This window comes from Styela clava, chromosome 15 (genome assembly GCF_964204865.1).
Source record: "Styela clava chromosome 15, kaStyClav1.hap1.2, whole genome shotgun sequence".
Lineage (NCBI taxonomy): Eukaryota > Metazoa > Chordata > Ascidiacea > Stolidobranchia > Styelidae > Styela > Styela clava.
Genome location: NC_135264.1, coordinates 14,861,908 through 14,877,397, shown reverse-complemented (window position 1 = coordinate 14,877,397; position 15,490 = coordinate 14,861,908).

The window sequence follows — 15,490 nt, the reverse complement described above, 5'->3', positions numbered from 1 at the left end:
CAATCACTAATTTTTCGATGTGCGTCACATCTGTAAAATATTGGAACTATTTCGGGATTTTATTCTAGTAAAGGTCATTGAGGCCACCAGAAGGTCGTCGTTTTGCATATTAGTTTGACAGTGGTTCGTTGTGGGTAATAATTAACGATGTTCTAATTGAACAAACTTCATAAAAATTGGTAAGTATCAAGTTAGGAAAGGAAGAAACATGCCCATGTAAATTTTATGGGTGTCCATAGACAATATCATTGAATAGCAGTGCGTATAACTTAAGCGTAATTTTTAAAAGCTCCGAATGTTGGGAATGTTTATGCGCTAACTCAAAAATACAACTGCCAGATGATAGTTGTGTATTTTATCTAATTTATGTCACAATTTCATAGAATTCCAAGCTACAGCAGGCAGTTCGTTTTTATGAGCGGTATTCCGACACGGCGTAACGGTACGGTACCTAGGCGCGAAAAAGCGTGTTTTGTAATATTTCTTGATAGTCAGAAGTACGGTAGCAATTCGATTACAAAAATTTTCTTTTAAACAGCAAAGCACAACAGCAATCTTACGCCCCCTCTCCGGTCCAACCTCATTGGGCAATCACGTAAGTTATGTAGCTTATGCCTTATATGTAACAAAATTATCATTTGCATACCCGCCTATTTGCCAACAATCATATTCAGGATAAACAAATACATTAATCCAGCGTTTCCCAAACTTTTTCGGCCACGGAACCCTTACAATTTTTATCTCGCCTCGTGGAACACCAAAAATTTAGAGGGTAAAACTCATAACAAAAAAAAAACGGTGTAATGTAGCGGTTCCCAATGGATTTGCAGAATTGTGTTGAACATACCTAAATTATGATTGAATATTTCACATTGCATTCATTATAAATGTTTTATTGTTTCCTAATTTAAATGCTGTATATACGAGTCAACAAATTCATTTTACCTTTTTATGTCGTTCACTTTCCACGTAGTGTTTGCCTCTAATGTTACGTCTAATGGAGATTGATGCAAATTCGCGAGCTGCAGACGTACCGTACAGTTTGTTTATCTGCTTAATCGAGTTTAGCGAACATGAATAAATTTTTTCAGCATTTTAAAGTAAAACCAGGCAAAGATGGAGGAAGAAGAGTTGACCTTTTGCTTTTATTCATTAGACATACTTGTTTGCTATAGCAAAACCAAAAGTATTGCTGTAAACATGATAATAGACTCAACAGTCAAAAAGCTGGGCCGACGGTTAACGAAAATACCACGTCCCTACCTTAGGATAGGATAGGATAGGATTTACATATTTATCCCGGGGGAGAGGAAAGCCGATAAGACGGCTTATCCATATGGCGAACCACGGCCTCTCGTCCGGTTACCATTCCAAGTCGGGTATGGGATTAGTTTATACTGTATTGTTTGTTTTCGGAAGCATGGACTTGGTGGTGGAGGAAGCCGTAACCGACCAGCGGTTACGTGAACCACCCAACGACGGCGAGGAGTCCAGCAATCCTCTCGCACATAACCATCCCTGCATGGGATTCGAACCTGCGAACCCACGCAGAGTAATTGGAGGTGCGGTGGCGAGCGTACGGTATTCCTAACGCTTAGCCCGTTGAGCCACACCGCCGCGCCTTACCTTAGATAGTCTCAACAGTCAAAAAGCTGGGCCGACGGTTAACGAAAATACCACGACCCTACCTTAGTTAGTCTCAACAGACAAAAAGCTGGGCCGACGGTTAACGAAAATACCACGACCCTACCTTAGTTAGTCTCAACAGTCAAAAAGCTGGGCCGACGGTTAACGAAAATACCACGACCCTACCTTAGTTAGTCTCAACAGTACCTTTTATCGGGTCCTTTATTATTAGTATAAGTATAAGTTTATTACAAGTATCGCATCACTGCAAAATACTTTTAATGTTATTAATATAATTTATTAGTATTAAGCTATTGCGTTTCATTATTCAATTACGTTATTACCATTAACAATATTTGAAGGCAAAGCGATGTGAAGTTTATCGACGACACCGCCACCAAGTGTCAACCTTCCACCCTATAAAAATAACAACAACGTAAAATGGAAAATCACACACAAAAACAAAATTTGCATAACTTCCTATCCCTTGAAATTATGACTCATCCGCCTAAGCTGACTGCTACGTTCTGCTGTTGCTTAGTGAAATTCGGACATATCAGTGAGGGTGTGTACATTGCGTCATGGAAATTTACAGTGTTTTTGCAGAATTCGCTCGTGCGGCAATTCCTTATTTGCGAGATTCGAGACTAATGTGACGTAGACGTAGGTAGAGCACATTGCACAATGTTCCGTGGTTCAACTCGTTTGTTCGTTCGCTTATTTTCATTTTTATTAGTTCTGAGATATAGAATACACATGTAAAGGGAAGTCGACACTTTATTAGAGTTTAGATATTATAAATATAAGACTGATTAGCATGGTTTATAGATACTAAAGTCAGTATAGTTGGCTGAAAGGATGAGACTTCATTTATGTTTATGGAATATGAAATCAAAAAAACAGTTTAATAATATCACAAGTCAAGGCAGGAAATTGGCTTAGTCAGTTAGTTTCAATACAGGGATTTGATTCATTGAGAAAGTCGTAACGAACTAGAGTTTATGTGAAACATCTTGTGATGGATACGGGTTCGCAATCTTCTATCCACCACAATATAATTCTAGCTATCATTGAAGCCTTAGATTTTTTGTTAGAAAAACGGAAAGGTACTGTGGTGGACGTGCTCCCAACGCTAAACGATGAATCCAAGGTATTTATCATCAAATTACAATTAACATATAGCGATCCCTAGCCTTCAGTGACCACTTAGAATTTGATATGGTCACTAGGACTTGATTGAAATGGGTTTTCAAATATTTCAACGCTGTTGTACTGTCTTCTTACTGAATGTTTTTATTATTATGAATATTCCAATTCTCATTATTTTATATTTCGTATAAATCAAAAATATTTGTGAAATTCCGCCAAGTACAAACGTAGTAATAGAACATCGGTGGAAAACGGCTTCGACTTTACTACGTCTATGGTGGCCCATCGTTGTCAAGCGTAAAATTGAAAAAAATAAATAAATAAAAAACTTAAAATAAAAGTAAAATAAAAAAATAGTTGTGAAAAAAAAGGGAAAAAAAAAGGAAAAAAAATTTAAAATAAAAACCAAAATAAAATAAAAACGGAATAAAAAAAAGCAATAAAAAATGTGAATAAAAATAAAATTACCTTTAAAATTACTATTTTTTTATTTTACTTTTATTTTAAGTTTTTCTTTTTTTTTTCAATTTTACGCGTGACAACGATGGGCCACCATACTACGTCATTACGTAATGCCACAGAACCACACAACTCTTGAACGCCTGTTTCGCCTACCTTTTTCTCGAAGAGGTTCTCTCGTTTACTACCGCACGCTCCACCAGGGGAATCACCGGGTAATGGTGTTTCGGGTTTTTATCTCGAATTTGTTTCCTTGTTGCGATTTTCGAAGTGGTTATACTCATTTGAACCAAAGAGAATCAAATTTTGAACAGATATATATTTAATTCCATTGCGATAATGCCAAATTTGAAGGTAAATATTCATACGCCGAATTCGGACATACGAATTTTGTTGGCTTAGGGCAATCAACACATAAAATACTCAATGGCCCACAATGGGTACACAAATATTGTTGCTTAAAATCTCAAAAAACGTCGTTGTTTAGGAAGTTTATACAGAAATGTATCGCCCAAATGCATAGCGTTAACGTACAAATTTATATATCACAGCTCTCTGCGCACAATCGCTGGAGACTCTTTTGTTAGCACGACTTTCTCATTGTGCACTGATAAGACAGTCATAGCATAACAAAAAAATATAAACTGAAATATAGCACAAAAAGTCAAACAAATTTGAACTGACTCTTGACTCTATTTCATTCGTTAACATTTTGAATTGAATGAAAGATTATAGTTATTTCTCTATAATATTTCACATTAACAGACTTGCTTGAGTACATATGCGCAGTGAAAGAGAGATTTTGTAAGAGAGAGATTTATTTCCACAAACAATGAAAGATGTAGAATTGCATTGTTTTGAAATACTTATCAGCTAACTTTTAGAAAATACTGTCTAATTGCTGCACAAACGAAATTTCAGCATTCTTGTTTTATGCAATATGCTAAAACTAGTTCGCTCAGACCCTGTGATAAAACGACACCTCTCCGCTCGCAGCATTTATGAGTTGCTGCGGTTAGGCGTTGCTGTGTATGATGATTTTTCGTGCAAAAGAATTAGTCATGTTAGACCATATGCATTTCCGGGTTCAATACGCATCATATTGTAGCTTGCGTTATTGTGTGTTCATTTCAGCATATTTGCTTAATATTACATTTAATATATTGTACATCTGAGCACAAATTCTTATATTTAAAATGATAAAAATTGTGCAAAAATCTCGTTGAAAGAATAACATATTGTTGGATAATTGTGAATACCAATTCGAAATTGCTTTTAGGATTAATGTTTTGTGTCTCATTTGAACCGATTTATTATATCTGTATTATTTCGTGGCTGTCTCGATGGTTCGCGATCTTGCAAGGTTTTATTGTAATGCGTTAAGTCAGCGCGATATTATTCACAATGAAGACTTTGGCCACTTTTGTGGTGAATTCCCTTAAGGTAGGATTCTGAAGCGTCATTTATTTTTATGAAGCCAATGACGAAACTTTCTGTTCCTCATTGTCTTACTTCCTCTCTGTCCTTCCGGCTTAGGATTCAAAAACTTCACATTTTGTGTAATGCATATGAGGTTTTGCATAAAAATCATACTTTTTCAAATAAGCGAATCAAATGTTTCCCCGAATAATACTCCAGTCAAGCATATACAAAGGTAATAGGTTTCGAATTGTGGTTCTCAAACTTTTCAAGCAGCGCCCCTAAAGCTACCGGTAACAGATATTAAGACAAAAATATGTTTTATTCAAAAAACACGTCGAATACGTGGATGGGACGTAAATGTACAAAATGATAAAATGTAAATATACAAAACGAGGCGGGTAAGATCAAATCTAGCGTCACGCCCCCCATCTACTTTGTGGCGCGCCCCACCGTTTTAGAAACACAGGTCTAGATACCACCTAATCAATTTGTTTCATCCATGGGTGCCGTGGTACGAATGGCCACCCTATAATTCCCTCCAACATTAACTGGAAAAAATCCTATTAAATGAAAGCATATAATTGTAGAAAAAATAATAAACCTTTTTCCGTATATATAAGTATTCACAAAGCACTTATATTTCATACAATTGATGTAACAAATGTCCTTCTCGTCTAACGTCGTACAACATATGCTAATCAAGTCAGTCGAAAAGTTTTCAGGATTTTAAAAAGGGAAGTATTCAGTTCCTCATTTTTAGAGCAAGCTGATCTGTATCGTTAGTTATAGATGGAAAGTGGTTGCAGCGGTTGCTTCATCTACGACCCGTGCCAAGGTAAATAGAAGTGGTATTTCCTTGATAACGATAAGAATTACGTCAATCGATAAGTGGTTCGCTCGCAAGCCCATCCGACCGCTCAGCGTGACGACTCGACAGAACAGTACTTAGCCCAACGTGAGGTCGCCGCCGATGTAAACCGCGCGTGTAAGCGCTTCAGGTCAGTCCGTTCTGATGAAAGCAGACAAGATGTTAATCACATTCACACGAGTGAGGACAGCAAATAGCAATGATAGAAGTATTGATTTTTATTTAAAAAAAATTGATATAGTTCAGAATATAATTGAAGGATTCCACTTTGGGGCTAGAATTCATTTTGGCAATCAAGGTTGTACATAAGCAGTTCTGTGAGTCGAAATTGGTCGAATTTCCTCATTTAGCTATCCAACAGTGAGATGCATCGCAAGACTACTACAGGGTGAGTAATTTATATTTTTACTACACAATCACAAGGCATGAACAGCAAGTACAAAAGCATATCTAAGAATATCAAAAGAGCAAACTCTTTTTTCAGTCTTGAATCATTACGCTTATTACTTATAAAAATTAATTGAATAAACTTTTTCTTTTTCTAAAAGTTAAGTCGTCATATAGGCGGTTATTTAGATTTGTGATACAGTATTACGTTTTGGGGCGTCTGATATTCATGTAGTTGCCCCTATTTATCAGTGCTATACAGAGTGTCCATAAAGCCTTTTGAAAATTTCAACTTTGTTATGGAGTTAGTTCTCAATATATCTTGAACGGGTTTGTTTTTTTAATCAGTAATTGTAGTTTTATCAGTATTTTTACTTCATTTCACACAAGGGCCAAAACGATATCTCGTATCGATAAATTCTCTTTGCAATTTTAAAATTTTTAAGACATTATGGGGACCCTATCTATGTTTCAGAACTTAATTACCATGTAGAATCAAGTTCACATATCAAATGAGATTTATCAGGTGAAGATACACCGTTCATAAGTTATTTTCTAAATAAGAAGAAATCTATAATAGAGCCGATTTGTAAACACAGTTTGTTATTGCGCAACGGCCGTTCCGGAATTCAAATTGCCAGTATTTACTATGACATTTAGATAAAAGTTATAATAGATAATATATTTCGAATGTTCGATTCTAAATAGACGTTTACCGTTTGCATAAACTCTACCTATTCTGTATATAAATTTTTTGAGGCCGCAACAGGAAAAATCGCCTGCAGTATGGAAACGACAGTAGATGACGTAGTGCGTAGAACTACGCCAACGCCATAACTGAGGTTCGCGTCTTTAGATGCCTAGATGTGACGCAATATGACAAGTCATCACTATATTATTCGCATTTGAACACCACTATGTAAATTTTTAAGCATCGCTCATTTTTATACGTTGTAGATTGACAGGCAAAACACCGCCAGAACAGTAATATTTCACTCTTGTTAAAAATACACAATGTACTAAAATAACTTTCTATGACTTATCTTTTTCGAGACGCGAAAAGAATACTGATTATCTAGTAGTAATATCCTTGACGAAGACATATATCGTAGTAAGTAGAGACTCTATATATAAAAACACGCTTTATCTAAGACTTCAGTATTTAATCAAGTCAGGAAATCAGCATTCCTCTTTCTAATGCGTTACGAAAGAAGGTTTACGAATTGATATAAATATAGCAGAGTAGGTAAAATAACCTTGATATGCTTTGTGCAACTTATGGCGGACACATAGGGGGCATAGATTTGAAGGAAGACACTGATTAGAATAAAACAAACCAAACTGAAAACAGATATTGAGAACCATACAGTTTTTCCACTTTATCGGGATATTCTTAACCCACATTACAGTTCTGTTTTGTAATTAATAACTGGTTTTAAATTAAGAAGAAGAAGACTAATAGCTTCTCTGCTGCAGCTGCTTTTTAATTAAAGACGCCAGCCTGATACTTGTATGTACCGACTACAGTATGTACAAGTTCGACACGATCACGCGTCACTATGGTAACTGATACGCTTCAAGCGACACCTTGTGATCCATTTATGGTGGGTAATTTGGAACAACGGCACTTTTGGTTGGGATATTTTGCTTTGGGTGGATCGCCCGTCAATAAATATTTGTTAAATATGGTATAGGTCTCTTGACTTGAATTTGCGAGATTGTGCAACAATTTTTTTTTTTTGAAAATACACTGCACCCTACCTTGTGTACCCTACATTTTTGTATCTAACGAAGCCCTTCAATTAAAATAACGAACCGTGGGATAGAAAGCAAGTAAAATGCGCGTTGTTGGTCATAGTTTTGGGTTGACTCGGGTTGTATCTTTATATACATTGTACGATAGCATGTAGCATTATATTATAATCCACGCAGGAGGATTGAAACGGTATTTATGCAAATAAATACGAATGATAATTGACCTAAATAAGAACTGAATTGAGCATGTAAGGAAAATAACACATGTCAATATAAAAGTAAATAATGCGGCTCATCTAACTAACCCAGGAAAAAAAATAGAATTGCTAAATATGAAATACTACACTAACTCGAGGAGCAATTTCTAAAACGTCATAATATATTCATTTCTACTATTACGTCTTCGTTCCGTATTTCACGAAGTGCTGTTCATTTCTTCTTTGTCTAACACTGCCTTAATTCTAAAAGCGTTTTATTCTAAAATAAAAGCACGCTTTCCTATTAACAGACCCCAAAACTCAGACAGATTCTCGAATGCTTGGATATATTTCGAATATATTTGTCGTTAATTACGGAATACTCTATATTTTAATTTATAGGTCTTTCGCATGCCCACAATTTGCGCTACAATGAAACACTTTCAAAATGCAGAAACTTTTAAGGGCAGATGAGCTCATGAATAATATGCGTGCTTAGTCTTTTCTATTTCTATTGATATAACATAATCCTTAAAAAAAACTTTGTAAAAGTACTTTTTGTAAAAATAAATACCTGCTTGACGAAACTTTTTGTATTTTTAGCGACCACCCTGTATATTTTGTCTATTATAAATTTTAATCAGCATCAGGACAAATTCTAACATATTCCTGCGATAGTCTTCTAGTAGAAAATATACTTATCTGCCCCCCAATTTCGTCTATGTACGACACTGATTGTGAATCAGATCACTGAACAAAAGTTTAATTTCTTTTTTTGTTGTAGGCTACAAAGAAGGCAAGTTCATAAATAACTTTATGTGGTCGAAAAATACATGTATTTAATAAAGTTTGTGAAATTAGTTTCTTACGCCAAACATACATTCGATTTATTAACTACTTGGTGAAGCAGATAAACACAACTATTGTCCATATCACTTTGCTTCGAAAACCAAATTGTTTGCCCTTTGGAGGCCTAGCCGATGGCTATTGATCCGATTGATCTTTTAAAAACACGGTGCGCATCACTATTGTAACTGATGCAACGTGGTTATGTATTCGACGAGTTCCGCTTTGGGAATGGGAATAAAGATAGAAAGAAAATGTTCTTTTTTTATCTCTTTTCGAAAGTCGCCTCGTCGAACGAAACTCACGTGACGGGATTAAGCCAATCAGCGATTGGGCTGAGCTGCGAGAGACGAGGAAACTTTGTATAAAGCTTAGGCTGAGCTACCAACAATGCGCACATTAGAAAGAGCTCGCTTCTGCTATGAGCGTTAAAATTCGAAATAAATTGTTTCGATCGTAAAAGAAGATAGTGAGTACAGATTGGGCATGGGGCTATTAGGTCAGTTGCAGGTAAGCAGTAAACGTAATTACATTTGTTTTAGTATGAAAATAAAAATCGTTAAGAGTATAAAATTTACTTTTGTGAAGGCTAAAGCCCACCGCTGAGAGATGTTGTGACTGATTTAGTTATGCTATACTTAAGTTTGGTATTTTAGGAACCGGGTTAAAGATTTCATTTTGGTGCTCTAGGTGTGTGTACCGATATGGAGGTAGCTAATTTTATTCGCCTACTTTACATTATGTTGTGTGGAGGGACTGAAACCAATGGGCAGGAGGTATATTCACTTAGCTAACACAGACAGTCCCCGAACTCGAAATAGAACTAAAATAAGAAAAATCGCACACAAATAGGTAACTGAGATATGAACTGCTGTTTTTGTGCCACACCGGCAAAGGTTTTCCCCACGATAAGGCTTAGTGCGAAGGTCAGTACAAACACGATCAACATTCGCTTTGTTTCAGAGTGCATTGTGATATCATATTTTCCCTATGACGTAATACTTTTGTAAGGTGACGTCGCATGTGTGTAATTTATGCGCACATGCACGGTCGAGGGCAAAATACTTTTTCGGGTACTCCCGTAGTGTGTGTACCAGGTTAAGGTTAGGCTATAATTTTATTCCGATTTTCCTCATTTTAATTCTATTACAAGTTCCGGGACTGTCTTTGTTAGCCAAGTGAATATACCCCCTGCCGATAGGTTTCAGTCCCTTTACACAACTTGATCTGACGTAGGCGAGCAAAATTAGTTACCTCCATATTGGTGCACACACTTCTGGAGCGTCCCTTTTTGAGCATGATATAATACAAATCGAGCTGTTTTGAATATTTTAAAATTATCAGGTAATAATAGTAAAGTAAAAAAATCAATTTCCATAATCGTGAACATGAAACAAAATTAAACATAATAGTTTTAGGTTTGTCAGAGTGCGTTGAGACTGATTTGTGATTCTGAAAATATTTTGTGTTATTTCATGTTTATGTCATACCGAACACCACACCAGGCAATTGTACGAAAACGGATTATACACCATAAATATTCGTAACATTGAATATTGCCTATTTAAGCCTGTAGAACGCGTGGCATGACTTGGCAAAATTTTGTAATATAGAGTTGAGATTTTATTATTCACTATTCCTTCAAACGGGAGACTCTCATTCGTTCATTTCCAGGGGGTGTGTCCATTTTTGTTCGTATGTAAGACGTGGGCGGAATGGTAGACCAGACAAAATATCGCGTCGGGTGACCGTACATTTGAACCCATGTGTATATCCGCGGGTTCAATCAATATGCGGGTGCTAAAACCCATGGGTTAGGTACAAATATCCGTAAAACCAAAAAAATTTCCCTAGGTGCAATGGCATGCAGGTGCAATTGTCGTGGGTTCAAAGGTAATGGAACCCTCGCGTCGTATCTGAAATCGCGTGACGTCGACCCAGATATATTCGGAGTAAAGTCTGACGTTTGCAGTTGTATTTTATCCAGACGGTAAGAAATGGAAATGCGTAAATATTTTACCGCTGACGAGGACAGAATGTATTTTGATTAATTTGCATTCTTATCGATAATATGGCCGAAATGTGATAGTTACGGGTGCTTAATAAAATTCTTATATTTCTTATTTGTCGTATTTTTATCCAGACAGTGAGAAATTCGTAAATACTGTGCCACTGACCAGGACAGAATGTGTATTGATTAATTTGAGTTTTATTGATAATATGGTCGAAATGTGTTAGCATAGGTGACTTGTAAATTTCGATATTTTTTATGAAGTGAAGACTTCCGTTATTGGTCGGGGATTTTGATTCAAAGTTTTAGTGCACTGTGCACCGCAGCTGACGACAAGCGTTTTGGAAATTACGGTGTATATTATTATGTAAAATTGTAAAGCGTACCATGTTCATGCGGCCTACGTAGTGACATTTTTTGAAATGAGTGAGTCTTTCATTAGATTGTTCGTTATAAAGAGAACCTGCTTTTAAAATTTTGCAGTCCACAACCGCCTAAAATACAAATGCGAGGCATGTACCGTTCATACTTTTGAAAGTATAAAGCTGGAATTTGAGTTTTCGACAAAACAAAGTAACGTTTGAAAGGCCGAAGTTACTTTTCAAAATTTGGACACCCCTGGGTTGGTTGGGGTCAATTTCTTTTAGAATTTTCGAAAACGGAGTCGGTTTATTGAATGGCTCGTCGTCGTTTTCCACCCCGATTGCCATGAAATTATACCTATGGTGCGATAGATCAGTTATAGTTTATGTTCCCAATGAACACATCGATATTTTTCTTGATTTCTCAAGACTCTTGCAACCTTTCTTTTGAGTGATGTTAGTTTTTGTATGCTAATTTAACCATTGAAAAAGCAATCTCAGTGTTATTCAAAATTCAGGAATCCTCAAAGCAGAGAATGTTTGGGATAATGCTACACTAACTTGGTTGTTTTCCGGGTTAAGTTGCGATCAAATCGTATGGAAATATTACTAACAGGCAACCTTCAATCTGTAATATGCTACTTCCAGAGTCTGAGAGCACACCTAAAAGGTTCTACTGCTAATCACCTAAAACTGTGGAACGTCGCTCGGTGACATCACAAGAATACTTAGATTTCAAAAACATACACAAAAATAGGCGCTCCATGAACTTGGCTAACACAGACAGTCCCCGAACTCGTGTCTGTATTAGAACTAAAATCGGAAAAAATATATGGCCTAACCTGGTACACACACTACGGGAGTACCCAAAAATATTCACAGCATTGGGAACGTTCACAGAAACTGTTGCGACATAGAAATGCCAACAAAATGATTCATAAAAACACAGCACCCGGCATTATCCTAGAAATCTAGAGAGAACGTAACTGCATAAAATGGTTCCCACGTCATTCTAAAATGCCAGACTTCATTAACACGTAGTAAAATACATTTTTCACCTGATATTATAACATTTTGTGCTATTAATAAAAGCATAACTTTGACGCGCTCTTACTCCGCTCGAACTCTACCTCTGACTGTCGTGGTCTGCGCGATTCAAACAAGCGCTTAAATATGAGCTTGTTGCTGATTGGTCAAATTGACGATATGTCAAGTGAAGCGCAACTGCTTTTCGTTTGGCGCATTTTCCAAACGTCGCTTCGAGACACAAACTTCCCCCATCGGGACCTATTATCAAATTAGTTCTTTATTTTTTCGTTATACTGAAATTGCACTTTATATTAAAGTCAAATTATTGTGAGAGTCTTGTAGTAGAATATTTGCGTGTCCGTAAAATTCGCCGCAGGAAATTTCCCTGCAAGAGCATTTTGCTGTAAAACAAGTATTTGTAATAAAAACAGTTAGGTTTATAGGATGCTCTCAAATAACGAATCATTTTTAAATAAAAAGGTACTTCAAAAATCTAACTGTTTTCATCACAAATACTTGTTTCGCAGTAAAATGCTCTTGCTTTCCCTATGCGGCGAATTTTTCTAGAAGCTAATATTTACATTATGAATTCACCTTGGTGGTGGAATTTTATTATCATCCTTTGGCTCAGTATATCTTTGCCTTGGACCGAGCCTGAAATCTATTATATTTAGTGGAATGTGTTGACCCTCTCTTTAAAATTTATTCCTAATTGGTCTGTAAAAAAGTAGTATCGTAGTATTCAGAAGGATGTGGCGATGTTTGCCAACACCTTAGTAAATATTACAGTCAGGGTCTATAATAATAATAAACCGAATCGGTCCTGCTATATTTTGTGCATGATAGCAGAACATGTAATAAAATGCGAAAACGAGATAGAATAAATGAGTGGAATTTCGATTCAAAAGTGATGGAACCTCAGTTTAGTAATGTCATCCGGTCATGCACAGGTAATGGCAGAATATCAGAGAATTTACTTAACGCAATGATTGCCTTTTCCACTCTTATATTAACCTGGTACACATACTACGTTCCGGTGTTCGCCATCTTGGTTCACATACTTCAGGAGTACCTTAAAGTCTTACAGCAATACAGAAGAGAGGAAAAAGTCGGACATTATACCATTTGAAAAGTTCACAGCAAAAACGTTACATACAGAAAGTGATGGTTTTTGGGGTTGACGTGAAACAGATTCAATCATATTCTATGCACAAATGTAGCAAGCAAGTTTGTTCAAGAGCAAAAGGTGCGATTTCTCTGATTAAAATACTAAACCGAGTTTCATTTTTACTTTTAGACATGCTGTGTGTACTGATGTACATAAGGAAGAGTTGTGGAATTGTTTTCAAATTTGTCGTCAATTTTAGTTTATTATATCCAGCCATTAAAAAGAGCGATCTTGCACACATTACGAGAAAAGGAAAATTTCACAGTTTTATTGGGTAAGGGAAGCCGCGGGGAATAAAAACTGCCTTTTGAGCAGTGACACCCAAGATTCGATTAAATAAATGAGTTTTGAACTACCGTTATTAACGGTAAGTACCGTATGAATTTTGAGAATTATCCAACTGACATCGCTAGCTTAATTTAGCTGAAGTTTATGTTACATTGTATGACTTAATATTAACGGGTGGAAAATGTGGACATACCCATTTCTGGCAAATGAGTTGGTCTTATGTAGATACCGATAGTTTGTTATTTCTCATGAGGAAATTTGCTTGGAGCAAGTTCACGCGCACTCACACAGAAATAAAGGTGACTCGTTTAGAAGCAAAAACGAGCAACCGTTGAAGTCTTAATAGTTACTGACACTATTATAGAGGAATATTATACAATATTTATAGCGATAAATTACGCGTTAATAGATGCCGATTGATCCGCGACTTGTTACCGTAGTAATGAACGAATATTTTACGTTTTTATATCAATTTTGAGTTGCTGTACACGCTTATAATATATATAGATTTTGCATTTGACGTAAATTTACGCGAGAGAAGCCATTGTAGCGTAACGAAAAAAGAAGAACTCGTAATAATAAACGCACTGACAAATTGGTCTCGGTCAGATAGACACTGCTTAAGGCCCGTGCGTGATATTGCGTCATTTTTGTACGCCATACATGGCAGATGACGATTATTTTATTTATACGCGTCTGACGTCGTCAAAACCTACGTCGCCACGTAAAAAAGGTTTCTGTGTGTGAGACCGAGAGGGTTAATATGACGCAAATTGGCGGGGAAGCACTAACTGAGTCGTCACTTCAGGCTAAACCAATGGCTGTGGAGCACAAGATGTAGGTCCAAACGTCGTTCTACATTCGCATAAATTTAACGTTTCAGACAGAAACCAATATGGCTGCCTTGTCTGGTTCAGATTGATATTTCTGTAACGCCTTGACTGCTTTACATATATCGTGTATTATGGTATATGTGTTGTAGTCGTTCCCTTTACTTTTATTGTATTCGTATATTTGAATATTATTCAATTATTGTTTAAAGAAAAAAGTTAACATGTTCAAATGTTATACCTGGAATATTCTTGGAAGCTTATACCCACCTTCTCCCAAAGTTTAAACGGTAATTAAACTGTGTTGTTTAAGATTCATTTCACATGGCTATTATACCTCATATTTGTGTCTCATTATATTATATTGGTTTAATACAACTTCTGGCATCAATTCCAATCTCATATGTATATATATCGATATATATATTATATTTGTATATAGATTTGTATCATACTTGTTATGAACAACCTAATTAAACTTTCTTATATATAAACGATTGAGTAAAGACGAACAAAGAAAAAAAATATAGTTTTATCGAGGGAGGTTCCCCTGCATTCACATAAACACTTATCATACTTGGAACAACCTACTAGAAAAATTCATTCTACTTGGTCGCCACCGAAATAGGATTCATACTTTAACTAAGCTCGGCCTCGTTAACACTATCAAGACACCCGGACTTAGCCTTTTTTCAATCATACATGTGGGATAGGAAAAAACTGACAAACTACTACTTTCTGAGGCTACTCTAGACAAATTCTGCGCGCTGCCTATACGTAAAATGTTCGTATCCGACTGAATGTTGGGTGTTGTGTGGATATGGGACATATTGATCATTGTGCAGTACAGTCTCTCTCTCGTCTTATACCTCGCGCATTTCATGGTAAAGGTTGTTCGAAATTTGACTTTATGCGACCATTGATCAGTTGGTATGTTGGTGAGGTTAGACTGAAAGTATAGAATGAACATTCGGACCCTGCAACTTTTGTTGCGAGTGGCCGGTGGGTGATATATTATCTGTTTAATGCTTCCTTTCCGTTTTTTTATTTGATTATGGTTGATGTCTGACTTTCGAGAAAAAGGCGTTTCGTC